This window comes from Gigantopelta aegis, chromosome 12 (genome assembly GCF_016097555.1).
Source record: "Gigantopelta aegis isolate Gae_Host chromosome 12, Gae_host_genome, whole genome shotgun sequence".
NCBI lineage: Eukaryota > Metazoa > Mollusca > Gastropoda > Neomphalida > Peltospiridae > Gigantopelta > Gigantopelta aegis.
The window spans coordinates 20,550-28,768 of NC_054710.1; positions in this window are offsets into that span (position 1 = coordinate 20,550).

Here is an 8,219-nt window from a genome sequence, read left to right on the forward strand (position 1 = left end):
CATTTCAGGAGAGTGATCTTCAACTCACCTTGATTTGATCATAGTGAAGACTGCATTCAATGAGTGCTCACCTAGCTCCATTTCAGGAGAGTGATCTTCAGCTCACCTTGATTTGATCAGTGAAGACTGCATTCAATGAGAGTGCTCACCTAGTTCCATTTCAGGAGAGTGATCTTCAGCTCACCTTGATTTGATCATAGTGAAGATTGCATTCAATGAGAGTGCTCACCTAGTTCCATTTCAGGGGAGTGATCTTCAACTCACCTTGATTTGATCATAGTGAAGACTGCATTCAATGAGTGCTCACCTAGGTAGCACCATTTCAGGAGAGTGATCTTCAGCTCGCCTTGATTTGATCATAGTGAAGACTGCATTCAATGAGTGCTCACCTAGCTAGCACTATTTCAGGAGAGTGATCTTCAGCTCACCTTGATTTGATCATAGTGAAGACTGCATTCAATGAGTGCTCACCTAGCTAGCACCATTTCAGGAGGGTGATCTTCAGCTCACCTTGATTTGATCATAGTGAAGACTGCATTCAATGAGTGCTCACCTAGTTCCATTTCAGGAGAGTGTTCTTCAGCTCACCTTGATTTGATCATAGTGAAGACTGCATTCAATGAGTGCTCACCTAGTTCCATTTCAGGAGAGTGTTCTTCAGCTCACCTTGATTTGATCATAGTGAAGACTGCATTCAATGAGTGCTCACCTAGTTCCATTTCAGGAGAGTGTTCTTCAGCTCACCTTGATTTGATCATAGTGAAGACTGCATTCAATGAGTGCTCACCTAGCTAGCTCCATTTCAGGAGAGTGTTCTTCAGCTCACCTTGATTTGATCATAGTGAAGACTGCATTCAATGAGTGCTCACCTAGCTAGCTCCATTTCAGGAGAGTGATCTTCAGCTCGCCTTGATTTGATCATAGTGAAGACTGCATTCAATGAGTGCTCACCTAGCTAGCTCCATTTCAGGAGAGTGATCTTCAGCTCACCTTGATTTGATCATAGTGAAGACTGCATTCAATGAGTGCTCACCTAGCTAGCACCATTTCAGGAGAGTGTTCTTCAGCTCACCTTGATTTGATCATAGTGAAGACTGCATTCAATGAGTGCTCACCTAGCTAGCTCCATTTCAGGAGAGTGTTCTTCAGCTCACCTTGATTTGATCATAGTGAAGACTGCATTCAATGAGTGCTCACCTAGCTAGCACCATTTCAGGAGAGTGTTCTTCAGTTCACCTTGATTTGATCATAGTGAAGACTGCATTCAATGAGTGCTCACCTAGCTAGCACCATTTCAGGAGGGTGATCTTCAGCTCGCCTTGATTTGATCATAGTGAAGACTGCATTCAATGAGTGTGCTCACCTAGCTAGCACCATTTCAGGAGAGTGATCTTCAGCTCACCTTGATTTGATCATAGTGAAGACTGCATTCAATGAGTGCTCACCTAGCTAGCACCATTTCAGGAAAGTGATCTTTAGGTCGCCTTGATTTTGCTCTTGGTGAGGAATGAGTGATAAGGAATTCATTTAACTATCACAATGTCACCCTTTGGATGAGCATGTATCTGTTGGATCAATTACAGTAGATTGTTAGTAGTTAATGTTAACATTAATGTTCATTTCATTCAAGTGTGTTTAAAGGTACAGTCAACTAAAGGAATAGCCTTATGTGTTGGAAAGATGCATACCCGGACCACCAATGCATACTGACATTTTAACAAATGAAAAACGCTTAATTTTAGAGATAATAAAAAAACCCTGATTATTCCTGCTAACTGGGGGCAGCCATTTTGTTTCGTTTTTGTGGCATCTGGTGCTATAGCTTGGGGTGAAATGACATCAGCTCTGTCCAACTCCTGTATGCACAGTGTAAAGAAATGCTCTAATTTACGACAAGGCACTTCGCTTGAATCAAACTGACTTGTAAAACAACATAAATTACTTAATAGTATAATAAACTATTTAACTAAATATATTTCAATTTGCATCAATAGAACGAAATGGAATTATAGTATTTTTCTCTCTTAAAAAAATCCAAAGAAAACAAAAGGCATATTATTTGGCCTATTGGTACGTTGGAGCAAAAACGAGCACTCACAATACCCAAGTGATAATTTTCTTTTCTTTGGGACTTTGTAATTGGTCAGTTTTGTGATTTTAGATGGGAAAGTCTACTTAATCAACATTTTTACAGAATTAGTTACAGTAATAAAGCAGGACGACTGATAATGTCCATTACAATTGAAGGGGTGTCCGCACACTTACCACACAATACCCTGTGATCTTAATAGAAGAGGCACGTTTTTTTAGTGTGTCTAGACACAGTGACTGGGTACCGTCTAAATATACACCTGCCAATCAGGAACCACAGGTACAGGCCACGGCAAGAAAACACCAAATAATTAAGAAAACACTTCGATTCAGTACATGGGTTAATTTATGGACAAAACGTAATACAGTTATTTCAACACTTTGACAATGGTGGTTTATTTTATTTTGAAAAATAATATACTAGTTTACTTATTTCTGTCTTACTGGGATGGATATTATTACAGAACATTGCGATGCATTTGCAAAAATCAGATACGTTTTGTTTCTTCAGTTCTAAGACTAATTCCTGACGTGACACGTTAAGTATTACGTAACCACTGGCTTGCCAGAGGGCGTATTCACTGGGATGGTACAAATGGCTGCACCCGTTATATCAGTGTTCGAGATTAACGGTATCCCGATATCCCGAGGATACCAGAATTTAATTTTGGATACCAGACTTCAAGAACCTAGTATCCCACCGGGATACCATATAATACTAAATTCTCAGGTGGGATACCAGATTTTGAAATGTTGGTATCCAACTGGGATACTGCCCCAAAATTTTAATCTCGAACACTGTATATATAACAGCCGTCACATTTAACCGTTTTATTCATTAACTATATGATTATACTTGTTGATATTAAGCAGTAATGTGTATTATATATTGTTGAATATGCATACCAGCCCAAATGCCTTAATTGTCCCTTCCTTTAAGTATACATGCATGCATATATGGAAAATAACTTGTGAGGGTCATTTGTATGCAGTGCAATTTTAAATTTTTTTCCAGACATTTACAGGCCTGACAGCAGAAGACATTGAGAAGGAACATGTCAAAAAGCATGAGTTTCCATATCTAGTTGATGTTACGAAATTGAAGATTTACTTTAAACTAAGACTTGGGCAGAAACGTGTTTGCATGAAAATCGAGTTCTATCAGGCACCAGAGAATTGTGGTAAATATATGTTTTTTGGGTTATGCACTTCAAGATCCACATGAAAATCGAGTTCTATCAGGCACCAGAGAATTGTGGTAAATATATGTTTTTTGGGTTATGTACTTATAAGATCCACATGGAAATCGAGTTCTATCAGGCACCAGAGAATTGTGGTAAATATATGTTTTTTGGGTTATGTACTTATAAGATCCACATGGAAATCGAGTTCTATCAGGCACCAGAGAATTGTGGTAAATATATGTTTTTTGGTTATGTACTTCAAGATCCACATGGAAATCGAGTTCTATCAGGCACCAGAGAATTGTGGTAAATATATGTTTTTTGGGTTATGTACTTATAAGATCCACATGAAAATCGAGTTCTATCAGGCACCAGAGAATTGTGGTAAATATATGTTTTTTGGGTTATGTACTTATAAGATCCACATGGAAATCGAGTTCTATCAGGCACCAGAGAATTGTGGTAAATATATGTTTTTTGGTTATGTACTTCAAGATCCACATGGAAATCGAGTTCTATCAGGCACCAGAGAATTGTGGTAAATATATGTTTTTTTGTCATGTACTTCAAGATCCACATGGAAATCGAGTTCTATCAAGCACCAGAGAATTGTGGTAAATATATGTTTTTTGGGTTATGTACTTATAAGATCCACATGAAAATCGAGTTCTATCAGGCACCAGAGAATTGTGGTAAATATATGTTTTTTGGGTTATGTACTTATAAGATCCACATGGAAATCGAGTTCTATCAGGCACCAGAGAATTGTGGTAAATATATGTTTTTTGGTTATGTACTTCAAGATCCACATGGAAATCGAGTTCTATCAGGCACCAGAGAATTGTGGTAAATATATGTTTTTTTGTCATGTACTTCAAGATCCACATGGAAATCGAGTTCTATCAAGCACCAGAGAATTGTGGTAAATATATGTTTTTTGGGTTATGTACTTATAAGATCCACATGAAAATCGAGTTCTATCAGGCACCAGAGAATTGTGGTAAATATATGTTTTTTGGTTATGTACTTCAAGATCCACATGGAAATCGAGTTCTATCAGGCACCAGAGAATTGTGGTAAATATATGTTTTTTTGTCATGTACTTCAAGATCCACATGGAAATCGAGTTCTATCAAGCACCAGAGAATTGTGGTAAATATATGTTTTTGGTTATGTACTTCAATATCCACATGAAAATTGAGTTCTATCAGGCACCATGTAGAGAATTGTGGTAAATATATGTTTTTTGGTTATGTACTTCAAGATCCACATGAAAATCCAAGGTTTTTTACCTGATCAATAACATAGAAATGTAAACTGTCTTAATTGGCCATTTTGGGATTGAAGGATGGATTACTTAAAATTATTTAAAGTTAATTATGACCTTTCAGCTGCTTTTAATCTGGTAAGTGGCTATTTCCAGTGTTGTTATTAAGAATAAAAATAAAAGGAGAATTTAATCAAATTATAGCATTACGAAATTAATTTTGTTTCAGCATGAGTCAAGGAAGCTTCCCACCAAATCTAGTTGGAAATGGCCCAGTAGCTGAGAAGAAATTACAGTATAAATGCATTTTTAAATACAAACACTATGAGCAGCTTGACCCCCAATTGTTTCTGATTCACTTTAAGGGTGAGGGGTGGTAGTATTTATATCTGTGGTGTTTATGTCGATTGATACGCTGCAGGTCGGATTTTAGAGAATTGTGGTAAATATATGTTTTTTGGGTTATGTACTTATAAGATCCACATGAAAATCGAGTTCTATCAGGCACCAGAGAATTGTGGTAAATATATGTTTTTTGGGTTATGTACTTATAAGATCCACATGGAAATCGAGTTCTATCAGGCACCAGAGAATTGTGGTAAATATATGTTTTTTGGTTATGTACTTCAAGATCCACATGGAAATCGAGTTCTATCAGGCACCAGAGAATTGTGGTAAATATATGTTTTTTTGTCATGTACTTCAAGATCCACATGGAAATCGAGTTCTATCAAGCACCAGAGAATTGTGGTAAATATATGTTTTTTGGGTTATGTACTTATAAGATCCACATGAAAATCGAGTTCTATCAGGCACCAGAGAATTGTGGTAAATATATGTTTTTTGGGTTATGTACTTATAAGATCCACATGAAAATCGAGTTCTATCAGGCACCAGAGAATTGTGGTAAATATATGTTTTTTGGGTTATGTACTTATAAGATCCACATGGAAATCGAGTTCTATCAGGCACCAGAGAATTGTGGTAAATATATGTTTTTTGGTTATGTACTTCAAGATCCACATGGAAATCGAGTTCTATCAGGCACCAGAGAATTGTGGTAAATATATGTTTTTTTGTCATGTACTTCAAGATCCACATGGAAATCGAGTTCTATCAAGCACCAGAGAATTGTGGTAAATATATGTTTTTTGGGTTATGTACTTATAAGATCCACATGAAAATCGAGTTCTATCAGGCACCAGAGAATTGTGGTAAATATATGTTTTTTGGGTTATGTACTTATAAGATCCACATGGAAATCGAGTTCTATCAGGCACCAGAGAATTGTGGTAAATATATGTTTTTTGGTTATGTACTTCAAGATCCACATGGAAATCGAGTTCTATCAGGCACCAGAGAATTGTGGTAAATATATGTTTTTTTGTCATGTACTTCAAGATCCACATGGAAATCGAGTTCTATCAAGCACCAGAGAATTGTGGTAAATATATGTTTTTTGGGTTATGTACTTATAAGATCCACATGAAAATCGAGTTCTATCAGGCACCAGAGAATTGTGGTAAATATATGTTTTTTGGTTATGTACTTCAAGATCCACATGGAAATCGAGTTCTATCAGGCACCAGAGAATTGTGGTAAATATATGTTTTTTTGTCATGTACTTCAAGATCCACATGGAAATCGAGTTCTATCAAGCACCAGAGAATTGTGGTAAATATATGTTTTTGGTTATGTACTTCAATATCCACATGAAAATTGAGTTCTATCAGGCACCATGTAGAGAATTGTGGTAAATATATGTTTTTTGGTTATGTACTTCAAGATCCACATGAAAATCCAAGGTTTTTTACCTGATCAATAACATAGAAATGTAAACTGTCTTAATTGGCCATTTTGGGATTGAAGGATGGATTACTTAAAATTATTTAAAGTTAATTATGACCTTTCAGCTGCTTTTAATCTGGTAAGTGGCTATTTCCAGTGTTGTTATTAAGAATAAAAATAAAAGGAGAATTTAATCAAATTATAGCATTACGAAATTAATTTTGTTTCAGCATGAGTCAAGGAAGCTTCCCACCAAATCTAGTTGGAAATGGCCCAGTAGCTGAGAAGAAATTACAGTATAAATGCATTTTTAAATACAAACACTATGAGCAGCTTGACCCCCAATTGTTTCTGATTCACTTTAAGGGTGAGGGGTGGTAGTATTTATATCTGTGGTGTTTATGTCGATTGATACGCTGCAGGTCGGATTTTTAGCGACATATGTTACTATTGTTGTCTATGGGATTTGATTTGGCAGTATACACCCTTTACTGTACTAAAAAGACCTAATATTTGCTCAGATCAGACATCAAGCCTGTTGTGCCTAAATTAGTGAGATGGAAAGCCTTGACGGGGAGCACAATGCAGTGTTCTCACTGGGTTAAAATTCAAAGTGTTCATCTTCGCGATCACTCCCCACTCTGCCATTCTTGAGAAAAAAAGAGGAAAAAAAAACATTAAGGGGAGGGGGGGGGGGGGGGGTAAAATAAAATAAAAATAACTTTTTGGAAATACCTTATTTTGTCCCTAGGTATCTGGTACCAAAAAGGTAGTGTAATGGAGATATTGTTGGTCTGACATTAATGGGCATTCATTTTGGTGAACCGATCAAAGTTTAATATTATTTTAATAAAGATAATATTAAAGGTTCTTTTTTAAGTGTAGAATAACATTTTTCTGTTCTTTTTACTTGTATCTTCGATTAAATCGATTGCATTCATATCGCTAGTTTTGTTTTTGTAAAGGCCTGTATATATTATTTGGCTCCCAAGATAAATTATTTTAATAATATACACTACCACTTCCGTTGTATGATAGATGACAATGGAAACACGAATCCACTATCACAAATGTTTACAAATTTATAAAAGTATGCAACGAAGACCCAAACTATCTTTCAAACTTATTAATATATGTTGGAGAAAACAATCCCTATAACGTACCTTAAAATGTAGAGGATGGAATCTGTTTATTCCAAAACCTAAAATATCTCTATTTAAACATGCTTTCAGTTACTCTGGACCAGTACTTTGGAATCAATTACATAAAGCTATCCGATCATCACCAAATCCTGCTGTTATTAAATATAGACTCCAGAAATATTTGTTAAAATTATATTATTTGTACATTGTTTTATGCCATGTATGTATTTTCTATTTGTTCATAAATGTATGTAATTCTGTATTGTTTGTACATGAGGGCCTCAGGGAAAATTAGCTTTTGCTGTGTTATCCTCATTAATAAAGAATTTATTATTATATTGCTATTATTATTATTACTAATAGAAAAATGTATGACTGTCAAAATTACCATATGTTTGACTTCCAATAGCCGATGACCGGCCTCTGTGGCGTCATGGTTAGGCCATCGGTCTACAGGCTGGTACATGTTGTAGGTACTGGGTTTGGATCCCAGTCGAGGCATGGGATTTTTAATCCAGATACCGACTCCAAACCCTAAGTGAGTGCTCCGCAAGGCTCAATGGGTAGGTGTAAACCACTGGCACCAACCAGTGATCCATAACTGGTTCAACAAAGGCCATGGTTTGTGCTATCCTGCCTGTGGGAAGTGCAAATAAAAGATCCCTTGCTGCTAATCGGAAAGAGTAGCCCATGTAGTGGCGACAGCGGGTTTCCTCTCAAAATCTGTATGGTCATTAACCATATGTC